This window comes from Cupressus sempervirens, chromosome 10, assembly GCF_028749045.1.
Source record: "Cupressus sempervirens isolate cs-2001-9-10 chromosome 10, ASM2874904v1, whole genome shotgun sequence".
Lineage (NCBI taxonomy): Eukaryota > Viridiplantae > Streptophyta > Pinopsida > Cupressales > Cupressaceae > Cupressus > Cupressus sempervirens.
In genome coordinates, this window is record NC_143127.1 from 625,998,209 (window position 1) to 626,019,539 (window position 21,331).

Sequence of the window (21,331 nt, forward strand, 5' to 3'; positions counted from 1 at the left end):
TGCAATTGTGTGCTATTGAGTAGAACAAGAGAGTTACGAGAAAATAAGAAGGGGGCATACTTGTTTGTTTGATATTTAGTTGGATGGAAGAAAAGATAAGATAAAGACAAAGGAAGTAGCTAACAAGTGCCAATAAAAATAGTTCCAAAATATAGAGATTTAGTTGGATATTAAATTATAAATCCTATTAGAGAAGTTTTGAATTATGCAACAAGAAAAAAAGGAAAATAAACATGACAAAATACAATGGTGGGGATAAACTCAATGTGTGAGAAAGAGCTATTTTAAAAGAAATGAAAAACTACCAAGTTAAGAAATAGACAAGTGGAGGAGTTTTTAGAACAAGAAGAGAGTAAAATTATTATAGATTTTGAAACAATAATGGTAGTTTGAATATCCTCAAATGTGGTCTTCTAACACTTAATAGATAGAAAAAGTAGATGAAAGGGACAAAATTAAAGAGATAGATGGATGGAATAATAAATGAAGAGAAGATGAGTTTGATGGATTTATTTTCTTGTGTTATCTAAAGAAGGGGAATGCATTAAGGATTATAATAAGAAAATAAAGAGTTGGAAGAATACAAAACTACTTGTGGTACAAGGATCTTGTCATATGTTGGTATAGTCTTGGCTAGTGCTATGGCCAATCTTTCTAGTGGGGGTTGGATTGGTGGTGGATCAGGTCTGAATGCTAAAAGATATTTTCCTATTGTTATCCCTATTTGAATATGTTTTGATGAGAAACTTATGACAAAAATTGATGAGGCTTCCTCTGAGTTCTCATCTTGTGGAGTTATTCATCACTTCATGGGTCTATGACCTAGCCTTACTGACTTGAATAAGTTGGAAGTTGTTCATTGGGAACCTCTTATTTAAGATACTTCACACAATTTTTCTATGGCTAGGGTTTTTTTTGTTGCTAAATTTAAAAACGTGTAAGATAGAAATTTTATTTTGTGTAATTACTCTTTCACTTGGGAATTTTTTTTTATGTTGGTTGTGAAACCTTGGTCTCATGAGTTTTCGCCCTCTTTAGAAATCTTCAACATGATTCTAATTTTGGTTAGGATTCTCTATCTTCCTCTTCATCTTTGGGTTGATTCCCTTTTGGAATTTGTGGGAAATGCTCTTGGATATTTTTTAATGGTGGATGAGTTGTCCGATAATATGATGCACTCTACTTATCTAGGTATATTGGTAGAGATTGATATTTCAAAGGAGTTACTAGAAATGATTATGTTGGAACACTATGGGGATTCTTGGATGTAGTCTCTAGACTATGAAGGGGTCCCCTTCATGCATAGGAATTTTTTTTAAATGAGTCACCTAGTTGGTAAATGAGGTTTATAGAGGGCTACAAATAAGAAATCCAACTCTTAGTGAAAGGGCTATTCTTTTTCAAACACTACACTTTTTAGAAATATTTTTTAAAAGATTCTACTAAGGTTAATGGTGTTTATCCTAAACATGATTCTATCATTCCAATACTTGAACCTTTTAAGGCTATGCGTACTACTCTTATTACCAATAATTATGATTTTAGAAAGCCTGGTGTGGCTACCACTTCTAGTAAGGTAGCTATAATTTTTGTTGTTGGACATCCTGCTACCATTTCTTCTATTGGAATCGGTCCTAGTTCTAATCAAGGTAGACTTGTTCCTGGTATTTTTGGACTTGGGACTTTGAAATCTAGTAGATCTAATCTTCTCTTTCGAATCAAGGCTAGAATTCTCATTTTCTCTATTTTCTCATTCTGTGGTTGTGGTTTCTATTACTGGTTGTGTTTCTTCAAGTATGGATCTAATCAAATTTATATAAACTTTTTTTTTATATTAATTCAAAAATTGATTTTGAAGGGACCCAAAACCCTTTACAATGACATTACAAAATGAGCTTCAAAATGAAACATGTCTTAACAAACCATAGTCATTTAGCACTAAGACCATTCTAGAAAGATAAAAAATGCTTAACAAGAAGATTCTACAATTTAGACAAAACAAGACACAAAGAACCAAAATCTATAATAAAAACAATTCCAACAGACACAACTAGCAAACTAGACCAGCAACTAGCACACACACCAGCAGCCCAAAAAAGAATCAATAACATTACAATAGTTTTTTAAGGGTCTCTATAGATTGTAACTCAAGACTCCCTTTCTTTTGTTAGGCCTTTTTGATATCTTTGGTATCAATAGTAGCCATGCTTTCCATTTTCCTAGTAGCTTTATTTCTTAGGTTTACTCTAGAAATTGACTCCTTCTGAAGGCCCAACTTCACAACCTGATTATTGTTTTCTCCAAAAAATTATAGATTTGCTTTAAACTAATTATAGAGGCTTTAAGACCATCATAGTTATAGAGAAAAATAAACCTCTGAAGAGTTTCATTCTTCTCCAATTTGTCACTAAATATCAAGATTTGTTTCTCAATGTATCATGAACTTTACTTTCCACAAGTTCCTTGAACTTCTAATCCTAAAAAAAAAACCTAGTGTTGACCATCTCCACATACTATTCACCTTTAGCAAAGATAAAGGCTCTTTTCTAAGTTTTTTCTTTTCCTAGAGATTTTATTATTATGCAAGTTGGAGATTTCATTTACCATCCATTTATCAACATGGAAAAAGTAAATTTACCTTTCCTTGGTCATTTGAAGAAATTCCATTGTGTTGTTTCTTTCATCATTTAGATCCTCAAACTTGAGATGGAAGGAATGTTATTTCAAATTCTCATCTCCATTGATACCTATAGGGTCATCCTAAGTAGGACTAGTACTATTTTTCTTTGGTGATTAAAAAATTATATAATCCACCAATTGGGGATTCATGGTCTCGGACTCACTCATCATAGTCAATTTCTCAATGTCAGTAAGAAGCTCACCATATTGAACATTAGGGATCAAGTCATTTGTATTCAACCCTTCCTCCTAAGCATTTTCACCTTTTTCACTACCCACCTTATTTTTTTCCTTTTCCACAACCCTCACATCAATACTAGTATAAAAAACAATCCTAATATTTTGTCTATCCTCTTTATTTTTAACATTTATAGGAGAGTAAATTTCCTTCACCTCTTTAGAGTCTCCTCCAATCTTTCCAGTAAAAGGGGTCATCTTAGCAATTTGAAAACTCGGGTTCTCATTGTTTATGTTTTTCTAGGGGTAGTCTCTTTATCATCCTCTAAATCCTTAGTAATGAGATCCTTATTATTAATTCTAGATTTAGAGTGTTCTCCATCAATTCTCTTCCTTTTTTGAGACTTCTACTGATTACTAGTCTCCTCCTTATTCAAGTCATTTCCAAAATTCTCATCCTCCTCTTCTTCCATAGCATAGTATTTACTATTGAACCCCTCCATTTTTTACTTTGAGTCCACCTAAACTTTACCATGATGAGATTTACCCTTCTTCTTTGAGCTTCCTTCATGGGTTTCCTCCCTTTTTATGCCTTCTCTTTTTTGGGTTCAAGAAAAGCACCCACCTTATTGTCTTGATGGTGCTTGTTAATGAGAAGAATTAGACCCTATTGGAGCACTGACTTAGTTGACTTCTTCCTATTCTTTTTATTACTTCTCCCCTAAGGTCTCAGGTGATAAAAGGGGTAGTTGATGAGAATTTTAGAGAGAAATTGATTAAGGAACACAATATGAAAATTGTGAACCCTGCTCCTACCATCTAGAGTAAAGTAATCCATAACCACTTTCAGAATATTAACCCAAAATGACTTAATTTTTCATATCTTAAAGAAATCCAAACTAGTCTTGACCCAAATATCCTTCTCCTTTTTAGTTTTAGGAAATTTTATCATGTTTTTTGACATTTCAAAATCCTTTAAAAAATTCATACCTAAAATAGGAAGACCTATAGCTTCAGAAATTAATTCTTCTCTCACCCTGATTCTCCTCACACTTATAATAATCATACCAATATTTTAGCTTTCAACAAAGGATTTAGTAATTTTTTGGTCTAAACCTTGCGATTTCGAAGAATATGTCATAACCCCACATATTTTTTAATTATTCTGTACCATATCATCACTCTTCCATTGAAATTGAGTTGGCTCAATATGGTTAGTTTTGACACCCATCTTCACAAAGACAATGCCAAGAAAGAATAGGCAAAAGGAAAATGAATAACTACAGAAGGTATTGTAGAATGAAAAAAGAGCATTGATAAAAGTAGTAATTGAAAAAATCAAGAAGCCAAATATAGACCTTGAAAGTGTTTTTCTTTAAAATAAAAAATATGGAAATCCTATAAAGAATTCAACCTCACAACTTTGAATTTCACTCTATAGTAGAAGGTGTTGACTGATAGTTTTACTTAGCACACGAGGTGTCAAGTGACAGGAAGTTGGTGTTCAATGACTCCAAACATGAAGAAACCAAGTAAGCTAGGAAATAAAGGGAGCTCGATACAAGAGGATGCTAAGTGAGCTTAGTCACCAAAGGAGCGTGGACCTTGGTAGGCTCAACACACAACCAACACCAAGATTGAGTGAACTTGGTCGATGAAGGCACTCAGTGAACTTGGTAAAGATAAGGTTGGGAGACTCGGTAAAGACAAAAAGTCTTACACAAACTAAGTTGATAGAGGAAGCACTCAATTAAGGAGTGAACCAAGTGAGTTGTCAATAGACTTATAGTCTAAGCATTTCCACCATTAACACATGGAGAGGATAACAAAAAAGCTTGCAAGTATGAACTTCTCAAATACTAAGCATGTAATAGAGAATAGAAATGAGACAACAATGAGCCAAATATGTCTTCTTGCTTTATTTCTATTCAACTAGGCTAAAACTATTACAAAATCCAGGAGCATTCGGCTTCAACCAAAAAACACTAAATATTTCAACTTGTAATAAACTTACAACACTAAAGGCTAAATACAATAATGCATAGAGAAATCACTACTTCATAGGAAAAACCAAAATGGACTTACATATTGATAGAGAGATTCAACACATGTTGTGAACCTAAACCTTCCTTCTATCCTCTAAACTCTAAACATTGGTCCTCTGTTCTGATTTGTTGATCTTCTTCCTTCTTTGCTATGTGCTCTACTTCTTCTCTCTTCTTCTTCCAACTCATTAAATGAATTAGATTCGTTCCTTTTGTCTGGCTTCAAAAAATGTTTCCCTCTCTTTTTCATATTTCAAACTAACCTACCAAGTTGAATGTTGTTAGTGGGTCAGTTGGCATTTGGCTCCAGGGGCAAACAACCATTTTCTTCAAATTTTTGACACTCCTTTTTCTCTAGCCAAACAAGGAAAGGATCACTCCTGGTCCAAATTGACTACACCAAGAATATTTCTTAGGTGCAAAAAATTTCCTATACCCAAGGCTTAGTAAAAATGTATGATAGTTGTTGCTTAGACTTACAAAATTCCATTTTGATATCTCCATTCTACACCAACTCTCTAATGAAGTGATATCTAATCTCTACATACTTGCTTCTCCTATTGAAGATTGGATTCTTAGATAGAGAAATTGAGGAAATGTTGTCACAAAATAATATGGTTCCATCATCTTGCCTTTCATTCAAATCTATCAAGATTCTCATAAATTAAACTAGATAGCTTGACATGCTACTACATTCACTGCTATGTATTTAGCCTCTACCATAGGTTGAGAAATGATAGGTTGCTTCTTGGATTCCCATGAAATTGCACCCAATCCTATATGAAACATGTATCTGAAAGTTCTCTTGCTATCATCTAGATTTCCAGCCCAATTACTATCAGTGTAACCAACCAACATAAAATCACTATTTTTAGTATATAAAATCTCAAATCCCTTGGGACCATTCACATACCTTAGGATCATCTTTGTCACTTGCCAATGAGAATCCTTTGGTGTTTCCATAAATTTGGAAATCAGATTTAATGTATGCATCATGTTAGGTCAAGTTGATGTCAAATACTTTAAGCTTCCAACCATATTCTTGTATAGTGTTGGATACACATTCTTGATGCAATTTTCCTTGCTCAACCTCAGACCTACTTTGTTGATGTTGGGGTTGCCTTACTAATCTACATTTTGAATCTCTCTAAGATATAACTTGCATATTTTTCTTGAGGGATGAAGATGTCATCATGCATTTTTTTTTCTTCCATGCCTAGAAACTACTTCAAGAGACCTAGGTTTGTCATCTCAAATTCATTCTTCATGGCCTCTTTGAACTCACCAATTAGGAAATTATCATTTTCAATGAATATTAAATCATTTACATACAAGACAACAATCAAAAACTTACCATTTTCTGCCTTGATGTAGAGAGTGGTCTCAACATCACTTTCTTGAAAGTCATTTCTCATCAAGTATGATTCAATTCTATTTTACCATGCCCTTCAAGCTTTCTTGAGCCCATATAGAGCTCTCTTCAATCTATACACCTTGTGTTCTTCACCTAGCACTTCATAATAGGTGGTTTCTTGACATATAATTCTTCTTTCAATACACCATTCAAGAAGGTGGACTTTACATCCATTTGATATACCTTCCATTTGTGTTGGGCTGCAATTGCTATAATATCACACACAATTTCCATTCTTGCAACAAGGGCATATGTCTTATCATAATCTTTGTCATATTGTTGCTTGTACCCCTTGACCACTAAACATGCCTTATGTCTATCTAATTTTCCTTCAACATTGCACATGGTCTTGTAAATTCATTTCACTCCAATTACTTGTTTCTTGGGAGACAAAGTAGTTAATTCCCATGTCTTCTTTCTTTCAATAGCTTCTATTTCCTCATCCATGGCTTTACACCATTTCTCTTCCTTCATAGCTTCATCAAAATAAATTGGATCACTATGAGAGAAAAATGCAAAATTTACACTCTCATCATAATCTTCCTCATACCTTTCATCTTCGTATATCTCACTTAAAATCTTTGCCTTTCTTGGTAATAGCGAGGTGAGAGTGGGGTCTAAATTTTAAGTGTTGCAACTTGCACTATTTTGCATACTAGCTCAGGGCTATCTTGAACTTCTTGGAGCTATCACTTGGCATGTAAGAGGCTACTTTCATTTTTTCCTTTGTCTAGAATCCAAGTTTTCTACTCCATCATGTTTTGATCACTAATTTCTTCTTCTTTCTCATTAATTCTTGGCACTTTACTTGAAGTTCCTGAAGATTCATCAACAACACCATCCCATGGCTAATTTTCAGGAAACTCTACAGTTATTGAAATGATTATCTTCTTGGTAATTGGATCATATAATCTATAAGCCTTTGATTCCAAGCTGTAACCTGTGAAGATTCAATTTACACATTTATCATGTAGCTTTTTCCATTTTTCTTTGGGCACATGTGCATATGCTACACATCCCAACACTCTCAAGTGCTCAATTTTCCATCTATTCCTTGACCATACCTCTAGAGGAATCTTGTCATGAACTAACTTTGTAGGAAAACTTTTTATTAAATATACTGATGTTTCTACAACCTCTCCCCAATATTTAGTCGAGAGCCCTTTTTCTTTAATCATCCTTCTAGCCATTTCAACAATGGTCATCTTCTTCCTCTCAACCACTCCATTATGTCATAGAGTATAACTAATTGTAAGCTCCTTCTTGATGTCATTCTTCTTGCAAAAATTTACAAAAAAATTTGAGGTATAATTCCGTCCTCTATCCAATCTAAGGACTTTAAGATAGTGTCCACATTCCTTTTAAGCCAGGGCTTTAAATTCAACAAACTTGCAAAAAGCTTCATATTTTCTTTTAGAAAAATACACCCATGTTCTACGACTGAAATCATCTATGAATATCATAAAATAAGTACCCCCCAAATAGAAGTAGTTTGCATAGGGCCTACAAAATCAGAATGCACCAATTCTAATGGTTCCCTAGCCCTTCTATAATTTCTAGAATTAAAGGGAAGCCTAAGTTGCTTACCCAAAATACAAGCCTCACACTTGTCACATGAATTTACTATGCTTGGAAAACCATCTACCATTATTTTCTTGGATAACAAATTTAAGCCAGCAAAGCCAAGATGCCCATACCTGAGATACCCAAGCTTGAAGGGGTCTTCAATTCCACTCCTAAGAGCTGATTACTGATGTACTATTGTAAATGAATACTTGGGAGGTGCAACACCAACTTGAGAAGAGAGAAATGTCTCTATTCTCAAAGGGAACATCTAGTTCTTTGTCATTTGGATTGTTGCAAGTAATCTATTACTCCCATCCTTCTCATGAATGATACACTTGTCATTTTCCATCAGCAATTTGTAACCATTTTGAATGAGTTGTCCAACACTCATCAAATTTTACTTCACACTAGGGGAATACATATATTATTTGTATCTACTTCTTCTCACATTGCTTGGTGTAGACCATGATAGATACTTTTCCCACTATGGGAATGATTCCATTATTTCCCATCTTAATTTTAGATTTGAAAATATTATCCAGGAAATAAAACAAATTTTCATTATCACTTATGTGGTTGCTACAACCATTGTCTAAGTACCATACCCCAGGGATTCCTTCTTCACCAATGTTACACATGATGAAGGCTATGAGATTATTTGCATTACCCATGTTCACATCTGCCACATTAGCATTCAGTCTTGACTAATCACCCTACTTCTTCCAACATTCACTAGCATAATACCCATACTTATGACAATAGTAACATTCTACATTTCTCTTATTGGAGTTGCAATTCTTCTTTCCTAATCTAGAGTTGTTTTCAAAGGTGCTTGCCCCCTCAAATTTTCTTGCTCATCCTGAGCTTTCTGCACCAGCATTTCTTTGACCATTACTTCCATGACCTCTACTTCTTGAGCCTCTATCGGAGCCATTTCTTCGTCTACTCCTACCTATTGAATTCTCTTGAGCTTTGAAATACTACTCTTGGGAATTTATTGCTGATCTAGTGATCTGGTGCTCATAGGTTTGAAGAGTTCTCATCAACTCATCCATGGTCAATGTGGTGAGGTCGTTTTCTTCCTCAATGGTTATCGCAAAGTTTTCATATTTTTGAGGTAAACTCCACAATATCTTCTCTACAATCCTTTTCTCTTTATAGTCTTCTCCATTTGATTTGAGTTGGTATATCAAAGTGGAGATGTGTAAGTTGAACTTTGCAATAATTTCATTGTCCTTCATTTGAAGGTTCTCAAACTCCCTTCTGATCATCTGTAGCTTCACTACTCTGATCTTATCAGTCCCATTGAAGTTTTTCTTAAGGATATCTTATGCTTCCTTTAAGTAATTTGCTAGTGCAATCTTGGCAAATATTGTCTTTGTCATTGCTATCTCAATCAAAATTAATGCTTTTGCGCCCTTTCTCCTTGAATCCTTCAATTGAGTCTTTTGTGGGTTTGTGAGGGTAGCATATAGTGCTAGAATGGTAATATCATTGAACCCATTGAGCACAAACTCCCACAAATTGTTAGATACTATTACAGTTTTCATGTTCTTTGCCCATGTATCATAATTCTATTCATTAAAGGATGGTGGCTATTGCCACATCTTTCTTGCATCTCCTGCCATGTCAAATATACCCAGAAATGAAATACCCTAACTCACTTTGGATGTGGAGCCTCAAAGATTTGATAGCATGTAAAGAATTCAACTTCACAACTTCAAATTCTACTTGACAGCAGAAGGTGTTGAGTGCCAACTTTACTCGGTGTAAGAAGGTGCCAGGTGATAGGCAATTAGTATCGAGTGACTCAACACATGAAGAAATTAGGCAAGCTTACCAAAAGAGGATGCCAAGTGAGCTTGGTCACCAAAGAAGGATGCAGCTCGATAGGCTCAACACACAATCAACACCAAGATTGAGTCAACTCAATTGACAAAGGTACCGAGTGAAAATGGTAAAGACAAGCTTGGTGGACTTGATAATGACAACAACCCTTATGCAAATTGAGTTGACTAAGGAAGGGCTTGATTAAGGAGTGAACTGAGTGAGTTTTCAATAGACTTATAGTCTAAGCATTTACACCATTAACACACAAATAATATAACAAAAAAACTTGGAACTACATGAACTTCTCAAATACTAAGCATGCAATAACAAATAAAAAGGAGACAACAACGAGATAAGTATGTATGCTTGCTTGCTTTCTATTCAACTAGGTTAGAACTATTAAAAAATCTAGGAACATTTGACTTCAAATAATAATAAACTTACAACACTAAAGGTTGCATACAATAATGCTTGGAGAAATCACCGATTCACAGGACAAACCAAAATGAACTTACAGAATGACAAAGAGATTCAACACATGTTGTGAAATTGAACCTTCCTTCTATGCTCTAAATTTTGGATATTCCTCCTCTATTATGATATGTTGATCTTCTTCCTTCTCTATTTTGTGCTTTGTTACTTCTGTCTTCTTCTGCTAATTCAATGAATGAATGAGATTGATTCCTTTTTGTTTGGCATTAATTACATCATCTTTCATCTCCTTAATACCTTCTCATATCCCCTTATTATTTCTTCTTGTGCAAAGATTAGCAAGGATATCTGTCACTTTATTTAATTCATAAAATTCATTTGAGATTTTGAAGTTATCAAAGGAAAGGGAAATCAATTTAATTTTTTCAATGATTATATGGTTGATAGTAATTGAATCTTTAAAAATATCGTTGATATTATTTACAATGTTTAGGGAGTCCTCAACTAACCAAATCTTATTACAATCTTTTTCTTTAGCTAAGAAATCACCTGCAAAGCTTCCATAGCTTCAACCATGTGACTCAATTGAATTCTAAGGGGCATCACTGCAGTTGCAATAAAACCTCCTCCATCATTTGTTATAAGTCTCCCACATTCAGCTAGACCTAGATTCCCTTTAGCCACTCCATCAAATTTCACATTGGTCCACCCACCAGGGGGAGTTGCTTAGAACAAGTTTTTTCTTCCCTTTTTGAAGACTTTTTTCAATCTATAAAAAAATAAATTCCTCATATCACCTCTAGTATCATTTTTAAAAAACACTATATCTTCCATTATATTTTCATTCATGTTTTTGAAATTGTTATCAGCAATGATATTAGCTAGATTCTTCTTGTCCCTAAGAATTCTATTTTTAATTTCTTTCTAGATGTTAAAAGTAACATGAGGGACTCAAATTTCCCAAACTTAAGTAGCATCCTCATTAGGGAAAGCTGTTTCTATTGATAAAAAAAATCCTACACTGATTTGGGAAACACCCAACTATTTTAAAATCTTTCAAGGATAGATTCCCTAACTTTAGAAGAATAGAACATTACAAGAGAAGATGGGTGAAAAGTCTAGATTCTCTAAAACATAGATAACAATGATTAATAATATCATAAAACCTCTTTTAGAAATATTGTTGTAGTTAGAACTTTATTTTCTACGAATATCCAAAAAAATACATTAATCTTAGGAATTAAAAACATATTCTAAGCATGTGCCTAGAACGGAATATCAACATTTTTGAACCAAAAAGAATACACAAAAGAAGTAGAGAACTTACTGTCAGGATTTAAAGACCAAACTAATTCATCTTCCTATAAAGACCTAATGTACCAAATTTTTAAAGCTACACCAATTAGATCTAATCTAATATCCAACTATTTCAAGAAGATCTACTCATTATTTGTCCAATAATTAGAGAATATTTACAATAGGTTCTTGTGCAAATTTTTTCTAGATCTTCCATATCTAGATAATATTTTAATGCTTTTTCTTTTATCCAACAACCCTCCCAGAAGATGAATCTTCTTCTATCACCCATGATCCATTTCTTAGCTAAACCAACAATACTTTTAGCTTTTTGTATACTATTCTAGATTTGAGAACTACAGAGCATTTGTTCATTGTAAAGGAAATTTCCTTTAGTAGGAAAATGTGATAGGTATTTTCCTTTTAGAGTTTTGGTCCATTCTGTTTCTTCTTCATTAATAAAAATACCATTATACATTTTTTCAACTTCTATGCCTATAATGTATCTCAAGAGTCCTAAATTTATAATTTCAAAATCATTCTTAATAACTTCTTCGAAATCACCAATAAGACAATTATCATCCCCAACAAAAATTAAGTCATCGATAGATAAGACAACAATTAAAATTATACCATCTACTCCCTTGATGTAAAGGAGATTCTCATTATTTCTTTTGTTGAAACCATTGCTCATCAGAATGAGTCATTTTGATTGTACCATGCTCTTGGCACATGCTTCAGGTCATAAAAAGATCTCTTTGGCCTATGCACTTTACCTTCTTCGCCCAAAACTTCATAACTAATTAGTTGTTCCACATGCACTTGTTCTTTAAACATATCGTTAAGGAAGGAATATTTAACATTCATTTGAAATACCTTCCACTTGTGCTTGATTACAATTTCTATAATAGAACGTACAGTTTCCATCCTTCCAATAGGTGCTAATATCTCATCATTATCTCTATCAAATTTTTGTTTGTATCCCTTGACCACCAACCATGCTTTATACTTATATATTTTTCATTTAGTATACACTTGGTGTTATATACTCATTTCATACCAATAACTTTCTTTTTGGGAGTCAAATCAATTAAATCCAATATTTAATTTATTTCTATTCCATCTATGTCCTCATCCGTGGCTTCACACCATTTTTCTTATTTCAAAGATTCTTCAAAATAAATTGGATCACTATGAGAAAATAATGAAAGATTACTATTCTCATCAAAAAAATTATGCTTTTCATCTTGATATACTCATTTGTAATTTTAGCTTTGGTAAAATATAGGTGAGAGTTGGATCATAACTCTCACTACTACTATTCTATTATACAAAATGCATCAGGAGCCATCTAGAGCTATCATAAACTCTCTCTGTATTAATTTAGAGTTGTTGAAAGCTTTTAGGAGCTGACTTCTTGGCTATCTTAGGTTGCTTCTCTTTCTACACATTTCTTTTAGGAACTATATAGAGTTGTCCAAAGACATCAATATCTATTGCTTCTTCATCTTTTTGATCTTCAAACTGATCATCTTCATCAATAATATGCACTTTACTTGACGTGTTAGAGGATGTATCCACTGATCCATCCCATGACTCATTCTCTATGAACTCAACATATCTTGGAATGATTATCCTCTTGGTAATGGGGTTATATAATTCATACGCATTAGACTTTGAATTTTAACTCGTGACTTGATACACTTGGCACCCTTATCATCAAACTTTTATCTTTGCTCTTTTTGTATGTGTGCATATGCTACACATACAAACACTCCCAAGTTTTCAACTATTCATTTATGCATTGCCCATACCTCAAGATGTATCTTATCAGAGACTTCCTTTGTATAACTTCTATTAATCAAGTAAATTGATGTTGCTATAAACTATCCCCAATATTCAATTGGTAGACATTTTGCCTTCATCATACTTCTTGCTATCTCAATGATTGATCTATTTGTAAGCTCTTTAATTCATTTTGGTGTAGGGAATAACTAGTTCTAAGCTCTTTTCTTATTCCATTCTTCTTGCAAAACTTTACAAAAATATTTGTTGCAAACTCTCCTCCTCTATCTCAACTTAGGACTTTGATGCAATGTCCACTTTCTTATTTAATCTAACTTTAAACTCTAAAATTTTATCAAAAGCATTCAATTCTTTTTTCCATTAGATACACTCAATTTCTATGTCTAAAATCATCAATCAAGGTCATAAAATAAGTACTCCCTCCTCTGGAAATAACTTTCATAGGGACAACCAAATAATTATGCACAAATTTCAATGGTACTCTTTCCCTTCTATAATTACTATAATTAAAGGGAATCCTATGCTTGTTGTCCAAAATACAAGCCTTACATTTACTATTCAACTCTACCATAATTGAAAAATCATCCACTATTCTTTTGTTGGACAATAAATTAAAACCAACACTATGCCAAGATGTCCCTGTGTTAAATGTCATAACTGTGAGGGGTCTTAAATGATGCTTTTTAGAGCTTACTCCTTTCGTAGTGCTATATATACTTTCTTGGGAGGTGCAACAATAGATTTAGAGGAGAAGAATGTCTCAATATTTAATAGAAATATTTGGTTCACATCTTTCCCATGAATGACACACTTTTCATTTTTCAGCAGCACTTTATATCCATTCTAAATGAGTTGTCCAACACTCATCAAATTGTGGTTTATACTAGGTGAAAAAAACATTCTGAATATCTCTCTTCACACTTTTCTTGGTCTTGATCTTAATAGATCATTTGCACTTGACAAGAATAGTTCTATTGTTCTGCATCTTAATTTCAAACTTCTAATTTTTATCAATGAAGGAAAATAAACTTACATTGCCACTCATGTGGTTACTACAATTGTTGTACAAATATCAAACTTTAGGGCTACCTTACTCACCAATGTTTCACATGTTGAAGGTTGTATTGTTATTTATTTCTCAAACATTTACATCAAGTACATTAGCCTTTTTTTTGGCCTACCACTTTATTTCTTCCAAAATTTGTTTACATGATGCCAAAACTTGTTGCAATAATAACATTCAAAATTTCTCTTATTAGAGTTGTTATTTCTTCCTCCTTCTTGGGGGATACGTTGAGAGCTTCTTTGTCCTTTATGGCCAACTTCTCTTCTTGAGATTTCTTCTCTCACAATTATTTTGGAGGAGGTGTCACATCCTCTTCCTCTAGAACCGCATCCAAAGTTATTTTATTCCTCTCCTCCTACTTCTTATACTGGCTTGTTCTTTGAAAGCTATCTCTTGAGATTAACTCGTTGCCTAGTTAGTGTGATACTCATGAAGATGGAAAGAACCAATCAAGTCATCAACTATTAACTTGGACAAATCTTTTGACTCTTCAATAAAAATCACAAGTGTATCATTTTTTTAGGTAAACTCCTCAAGATTTTCTTCACTACAATTTGTTCTTCAATCGATACTCCATTATTTTTTAAGTGATTTATCAAACTAGAAATTCTAGAACCAAACTCTAAAATAGATAAATTTTCTTTTATAAGAAGAAAATCAAACTATTTTTGAAGCATCTGCAAGTTCACAACATGAACTTGATTAGTCCCTTAAATGTAGATTCAAAAACATTCCAATCTTCTTTGGAATAATTAGCTTCTTCTATTCTTTAAAATAAAGACTCAGTCAAGGCTACTTCAATCAAACTCATTACCTTAGCATCATTCATTCTTGTATGTCTCAACTAAGTCTTTAGATTATTTGCAAAGGAAAAAAATTGAGTAGAGTTAGTAGTATTTGTAAAACCATTTTTTAAAAGATCTTGTTGTCACAAAATTTTGCACCCTTGTGCAAATTTTTTACCTAAGGACAACCTTGTGAAACATGGAAACAATCTCCAAGTTGTGGGACTTGAACAATGAGGCCGAGTCTCTGGAGAAGGTCAACTTCCTTTGCTACTAGGATGCACCTAGACTACACTTGGAGAATAAAAGGGAGGAGAAATGCATAAAAGAAAGCTAACTAATCTATTCTAAGGAGGTGATGTACAAAAATGGAGTGTTCATATCAATCTCTACCCATACATACATGGTACAACTATCATAATAGTCCAAAAATATATGGATTTAGACTTGTTTTAATCCAATAACCACATGCAAATTAGATAACCAAATGAGTGACACAAGGAAGAAGAGATTCAATTCCTATCATTCATAGGCCAAAAGAGATATAGATATGTAGGTTATAGATATCCACAGTACATTGAAGAGAGGCAAATAAAGCTTGCACAATACATCGATGGTTGAAAGAGATAAGATAAAGTGTCATAATTTAGAGGAAAAAGGGAATTTATAGTAGTATGCCAGATCAATACTAAAGAAACAAAGAAGATTCAACACTAGAAAGATTACAAAATATTCTCTTATAGTGTAACCATAACTTAGATAGATTCCACTAAGATAAAACTCAACAACTGCATTCAAATTTATAGAGAATAATTACTGAAAAATTGGAAAAGATCTTATCATAGCATAAATCCAAACACTGGGAGATCACTTATTCACAAAAAAAAAACTCTGAGAGGATAGGAAAGGTGGCCATTAACCTTCTGACTAAGTAGATAGATCAACAGGTGATGATGGAGTGTTCCTCATACTTATTAGGCCTAGAGAAAAATGAAAGTGATTACTAGAGATTGAAAGATTGTATTTTCCATTAGAGAGGTTCCTATTCCTTGTTACTAGCATGCCAAGTCAAATAAAAAACACAGGTCAACTATATTCAACTATCACTCTGTACCTTTCCTTCTACCTGGTTGGTTGAAGATTGGTCTTTTTCCAACTCGGTAGGTGAAGCTCCTTATATTTTGGTCAACGCTAGAACTCACAATCCTATGATCATCAACTATGGTTAAAAGCCCTTCATGTCACCTTTTCTTCATAACCTTGACCTCTATGATCTTAAAATCACCTACACCTCATAGCATCAAGCCCATCCTTCATTCTCCTTATGATCCTTTGATAGCAACAAGACCTACGATCTCATAATAGAATGATGACACAATAACACTCTTGGTGTAAAGTTGTGGTACCATCAATCTACCCTTGCAATGTTACAGGTCTGGTTGATTCAACCTTCATGATCTTATGATCACAATCTATCATAACATTAGTAGCTATAAAAATAACCCCTATGATCTTATGGTTGTGGTTAACTATCTTTCTATCTTGACATCAATAGTCTTTGTATTTGTACTTGTGACCTTGCGATAGAGGAATGTCATAAGATTGGAACACTCAATGTCCATTTGAAATTGGCCTCCACCCCTTCTTTCCTTGCAATCTTATAGTTCTAAGATCATAGAACTAACCTTCTCCTTTGTAGCATCGACAACCTAGGAATTCAACCCCACAATCCTACAATCTCTAACCTTTCATGGCACCAAAACATATGATTCATGATCTTCCAAAATCTTCAATGTCACAACAACTCGATGCTATGCCAATTCTTTACTTCATGTCCTCGAAAGAAATCCATGTTGTGCTTACAATCTCACAATCATTGACTGCCATAACATTAGGCAAGACCTTTCTTTGGCTTACAATCCTTTGACTATTTGTGATGTTACAACAACTTGACCACTCAAAAATAGGAGCCTCGTAGCATCTAATCACTACTTGATTCACTCAACAATCCTTTGATACAAGGGTTATTGTAAGCTCTAGACCATATTATCTTGTCGTGGCTCTGGGATTTAAAATATAACATAAAGTGGAAAATAACTTAGGGATAACCTAAGGTTATAATGTGCACCTATGCATATTCAAATGTCAGATCTTTGGATCTTGTGACTGTTGGGTGGGTTTAAATATTTGAACCCAATCTTTTTGTGGGAGGGAATTTTTGGCCAACATTTCTAGCAACTTAAGGGGAATGTAGGCCTACATGGAGTATGACCAGTGACCATTAAAAAAGATCCATTGGACTATGGAGTTTCTAAAACCATTAAAACTTATCAACTTCATCACCTTTGTTGCCTTCTGATCCACAAAATAACCCCATTCTACCTCTATAACTCTATGAAACTCCTCAAAACTATCATTCTAGAGGAACAACATAGTATGTACCTAGCACTTCTTCAAATAGGAAGGAATTGAAAGAAATTTAATCTAACTATATACATGAAACAACATCTTTCTCAGAAGCATGGTTTAAGATATATTCCATTTACCAGAATAGGCAAAATTTCAACATCAGGCTTGCTTACCTGGAAAGCATTGGCTTGATTACAACTGATAATCACATAGGGACCAATCCATAAGGCATCAAATTTTGAGTATCTCCCTACCTTTTCTTTGTCTACATCCCACTTGAGAACAAGATCACCTTCTTTGAAAATTCTAACCTTATCCTTCTTATCAAAGCTCATCTTCATCTATTGTTGATGTGTCTTCAAGTTTTGCATGACCCAATTCATTTTCTCCTCTAGCTCCATCAACTTTTATGTTCTTACAAACATAGCATCATTTTCAATTAGTTTGAACTGATGAGCTAGCTCTAGGGAAGGAAACTACAATGAAATAGGAATTTTAGCTTCCCTGCCATATACTAGCATGAATGGAGAATTTCCAATAGCCCTCTTAAGTGTTATTCTGTCAGCCCATAGGGTTGTTCACAATTTATGATGCAAACACCTTTGATTATCTTCAATAGTCCTCTTAATGATTCTGATTAATTTTTTGTTGGAGGACTTAGCCAAATCATTACCTTGAGGGTAGTAATTAGAAGATGTGCTCAAGTAAATACCATGATCTACTGCCCATGCACATATCTGAGCTCCTATAAATGACTTGGCATTATTTGATATTATGGTGGAAGGAGCACCAAATTTGGTAACAACCCCATTAAGGAATTCCACTACTAAATTCTCTATGGAATCTTTCAAGGCTACTACCTCTATTCACCTTGTAAATTAAGGTATTGTAGCCAAGATCCACTTGTGACCAAAACTAGTAGGTGGATTAATGGGACCTATGAAATCTAATCCCCATTGAGCAAAGGGCTGATCAACCTAAATGGGTTGAAGTGCAAGGGCTTCAAGTCTATGCTTACCTGAAAAGAAAACACACATTTCACACTTCCTTACATGTTTGTAGCAATCATGGAACAAGGATGGACAATAGTAACCAGCTCTCATTTTTTTTATGGCAATAGTTCTTGCTAAAATGTGGCCACCATTTAGACCATCATGAAGCTCTTTAATAATCCTCTCAGCCTAATCTGCATTGATACATCTCAGAAATACCCCATTGAAATCCGTCCTATAGAGAATATGATCAACTATGACATAGGGATTGACTACAATCTAAATTAGCTTCTTTTTTCTCTATCCAAACCCTAAGGGTATCCATTACTTGAAAAGAAAGTCCTCATGTCATCTATCTAGCTCCTAAGATTATCATATATTACTTCATGCAACTCTATTGATGCTAAGGAAACCTCCTCTTTTTATTCTTGGGATGAGACTATTTGTTTACACAGTTCTTTTCTTCTTACCAACTCAGTGACTTGGATGTCGATATCATATTCCATCACTTCAGCAATCCAACCATCTCTTTTCTTGTTGATGTCTCTACTCAAAAGGAAGTCTTTAATTCTTGTGTGAGGTACAAGAAACTGAATCTCATTATGGGACAAAAGAAGTTTGAATTTCTTCAAAGATCATATGAATGGAAGGGCCTTCTTTTTCACATAGATGTACTTGTCTTCGTACTCCTTAAGCCCTCCACTAAAGAAGGCAATGGGTTTTTCTTCATTTTTATCATTCAATTGAGTCAAAATAGCAGAAATTCTTGACTCACTTCCCAAGGTGTAAAGAATGAAGTCTTTCTTGAAATTTGGATTGATGAGAGTGGCGGTTGAGGCTATGGCCACTTTGATCTCTTCAAAACTTTCTTTCCCTTCCTTGGTCCATGCAAATACCATATTCTTCTAAAGAATAGTTGTAAGATGTTTCACCATGGTAGCAAGATTAAGATTAAATCTTCTTACAAAATTAATCCTACCAAGGAAACTTTGTAGCCCCTTGTTGTGACTAGGAAGAGAGAGAAAGTATTGATTTTGTCCTCTCTAAATCAATGGTTAGACCATTTTTGGATACAAGGTGTCCAAAAAATTTCCCTTGATCAGTGGCAAAGACACACTTGTCTAGATTCAAGGACATTCTGTACTCTCTACATCTTATGAATACTTGTATGAGATGGCCAAAATGTTTTGTTACATTCTTTGAATACACGGTGATATCATCAAGGTAGACCAACACAAATATTTCAATTATGTTCTTGAAGTCCATCTCCATTGCATTTTCAAATGTGGCACCTACATTTGTTAGTCCAAAATGCATTTTATTATAGGCATAGGTGCCCCACTCGGTGGTGAATGTAGTTTTATATTTGTCAAACTCTTTGACCAACACTTGATTATAACTAGAGAATCCATCCAAGAAATAAAATCTCTCTAAACTACTAACCTTAGACAATATCTGTTCCATGGAAGGGTGAGGGTGATGATCCTTGAGGGAGGCTTGGTTAAGGTCCCTAAATTCTACACAGTCTTCTTTCTAATAGGGACAATGTTAGCTACCCATGATGAATACTTGATAAGGAAAATGATATTAGCCTCAATCAATTTGAATAGCTCTTTTCTCATTAATGGCTCAAGATTGGGATTAATTGGTCTTTGTTTTTGCCTAACTAGTTTGAAATTATCAACTAAATCTATGGTATGTTGAAACAAACTTGGGTCAAAACCCTTTAAATCATCATATGTCTAAGCAAATATATCATTAAATTATTGACATATATGAATAAAACTTTCTTGCTCAGTTTTAGAACATACCTTTCCCGTATTAAAATTTCCCCCATCAGCAATAGTGACAAGAATATAATCACCCTTGCTTGCAACTAGGTTCATGCACCAACTACTACAAGTCTATCATCATGTCTATTTTATTTCCTATGAATTCTTTGAATATTAAATGCATTGAAACTTTCAAGAAAATCCCACATTCTATGTTTATAAGACTTATGCAAACCATTCTTAGTGACATTTTGATTTCTCACCTGATCAACAATCATATCACTATCTCCATATATACTTAAGGCTTGAATTCCTCTTTCTTGGGCAAGTAGGAGACCTTAAATCAGTGCCTCATACTATGTTACATTATTAGTACAATTGTATTGAAGCCTAAATAATAAGTAATACCTTTCTAGCACAGGAGAAACCAACATCACACCAGCCCTTGATCCATTCTTATTCCTTTATCCATCAAATTAAATGCTCCATAATCCACTAGTATCTTCTTTGATTCTCATCAGGTTGGGAACAAGAGCATCCTTTTTTGATATACAATATGTGCCAAGGTCTATCTCAATGATTTTTGATATATGGTTGAGCTGATATGTACTAGCCAATTCATCTAAGAGGAAATTAGGTATCTTTGTTAGGGAAGTAGCACGCTCATCTACTATGTCTCCCTCCTCTTCTAAAGGCTCAGAATGATGGAGGTCTAGAGGGTCTACTCTGATTGAAGCTTTAGTTCTATACCTGGTTTTAAAAAATATGTATGACCAATCAGAGGAGATATAGCCACCTATGTGGGAAATAAAGTCTCTAGAAAGACAGATAAAAAGGTGTGGTTTGACCTCAATGAATAATATATCTTGAACTATAGTACAACTAGGGAATGCATGTAGGGACATTTAGACATTCCTAAGGATTCCTATAGTCTTGACAGTACTACCATCTAGCTGCAATACATCCTTAACAAAGGGGTCATATTTCATCCCTAGGATATTATAACATAAGTAGGCATCACTGAACTACTAGCCCTTGAATCTATCATGCAGTTGTGGACTA